The sequence below is a fragment of the Meleagris gallopavo genome, chromosome 4, assembly GCF_000146605.3.
Source record: "Meleagris gallopavo isolate NT-WF06-2002-E0010 breed Aviagen turkey brand Nicholas breeding stock chromosome 4, Turkey_5.1, whole genome shotgun sequence".
Lineage (NCBI taxonomy): Eukaryota > Metazoa > Chordata > Aves > Galliformes > Phasianidae > Meleagris > Meleagris gallopavo.
Window position 1 is genome coordinate 68,400,074 of NC_015014.2, and position 2,539 is coordinate 68,402,612.

Consider the following 2,539-nt stretch of genomic DNA (forward strand, 5'->3'; position numbering starts at 1 on the left):
CCTTCTATAAAATTATTTACATTCTTACTGAAAGCCAGTTTCTCTCTGGGCAAGTCCTGCAGTCCTCAGTTAAATTTTTAACTGGCTCTGTCCTAATTTTTTTTCATCACTTCCTTGTGATGACATCACTTCTTGCCAGTGATACCTATGTGTGGTTGACCAATAGACAGTATAAGTGGGAAGCTGGTTCCAAGAAGAGTCTTGTATGCCTTTGGGCATCAAGTGGAAAACAACTAAGAAATACAGATGGTATTTTGAGTAAAGTGATCTTTTTCTGATGAAAAACTGATGAACAATGGTTCTGCAGGTGACATGGGTGTAATATCAACCTGTGTGGACTCTGTCCACAGTGACTGAGTGCCTAAATGGGATTCCTGTCTAAAGATAAATTAATTAAGAGAAGTTAGTTAGTTTGTTAAAAATCACACTATATCCACAGTGGTGGCAGCAGATGGACATGAGATAAGTCCATGCCAGGTGCCATTCGCAGTAGTGTGGTGCAGTGGCTGTGTGGATTGTTTTTATTGAACAGGCAGTCCTCCAGGAGGGGGAACCCCCTTTGCTCAGAGCTGGGGGCTCTGATGCTTGCCTGTACCAGTCCTTCATCTTAGGTGCTTAATCAATTTTGCACCGAGCCTGAACGGAGAGAAGGAAAAGTCTAATAGCAATGGATGAATTCCCAAATAACAAAAAAATCTTTGCTGTCTGCCCATTTGTAAATCCAAATTACTTGCTCCAGATCTTCATTGATAACAAAGAGATGAAAAAGGACTGATTATTCAAAAATCCCCTACCAGCTCCTCAGCAAAATAGCAAGAATAGCAAGAAAACAAAACCAGGCCTTTTCCTCTTGACATTTTTCAGTGATTTTGGTGGTGATCCTCCAGATCTAAAATGGGTTTGCTGGACACAAACTTCAGCTCTTTAGGCGATGTTGAACTAGATCCTTCCACTTGTCAAGGAGGAACCTACCTGACCTCAGCTGTGACAATCTCTATTGGTTTTGTTCCTAACATGAAGATCAATACCAATCTGCAGCTTGAAAGCCTTCTTTGATGGGGAAATTATGGCAGAGATGCACATGAGGACAAATAAGTCCTTTAACAGCACACATTGGGATTGTAGAAGGAGATAGGGTGGCATTGGTGTTGTTTTCCTAACATCCTTATAGCTTTGAATTGTTGTGAGAACATCATTCTAGGTAAGTATATCACACAAGCAGTACACTCATTTCCCAGCAAAAAATCCCAATTAGCTTTCAAGCATAGAGCTTGGAAAAGTCAGCTAAGAAAGGAGAATTTCCTCTCTTGTGATTTCAGAAAACCAGGTCTCCATCCAGCCTGCAGCACCAAGCACTGAAGTTGACCATGGTTCTCCTATGTCTACGCTATGAATAATCATTGTTAACCTCCTCTCAGCAGAGAAAACCTGTATTTCACCCCAGAGTTTATTTCCAGTAACCCAATTATCAGGCACAGTTTGTGGCAAAACTGAACACCTAAAGGCTGTCTGGTGCCCTTCTGCTGGTTGGAAAGGATGGGGAAGAGATGGTGATGGGGTGGCTGGAGCCTGTAGGGCTGGCTACTCTTATGAATAAGTGAGCATAGGGGTGGCTGCTGGGTGCCTCAACTCCCCCAGTGGTGGTCTCTGCCCCAAGGCAGCATTCCAGGCAGGTTCACCAACATCTACCACCCTCAACCACCCCATCCTTTGGCCTTGCCAATTACTTTGATGTCACTTTGGCCAAGTCTTTAAGGAAAGGGGACCTTTCTGTGGTCTTGGCACAGTACTTTTCCATCCATCCAGCTGTGTACAACCCAGCAGTACATCCCAAGAAGGACAGTGGTGCCAGTCTCTCAGAATGGGGCTGACAAGCAAGCAACACAGAGGGTCTCATAATGGCTTGGCTCAGCCTGCTGCACAGTTTTTTTCCAGGATTTTTGTGACTTTTGGAGGCTTGCACTTCTTTATAGCAACAGCAAAGAGGTTTATTATGAAGATGTATTAATACAAATTTTACTTTAATGGACTCATTTTACACGGTAAAATGATAAGTGCGTGCAGGGTCTCTAGATTCTCTTGCTAATTCTCTTGTAGGTGAGGTCTCCTTTAGTCATTGTCTGAAAAACAATAGAAATTGTTAGCTTTGCATTGCACTTTGCTCCAAACCTACTTGGAAAGGATCTGGTCTTGCAAATCAGTACAGGACTGATCTCCAATCTAATCATCTATAAATCAAATTATTAAAGCTTGAGATATACTCATGACTACCCCAACATAGATAAGGATTGCAGCATTTCAATACTTAAAGGGAGCCTACATAGAGGAGGGGAATCAACTCTTTGAAAGGGTTGATAACTGCAGGACAAGAGGAAATGGTTTTAAGTTGAGGGAGGGGGGATTTAGGTTGGATGTCAAAGGGAAATTCTTTACAGAGAAAGTGGTGAGGTGCTGGAACAGCTGCCCAGAGAGGCTGTGGATGCCCCATCCCTGGAGGTGTTCAAGGCCAGGTTGGATGGGGCCCTGGGCAGCCTGGTCT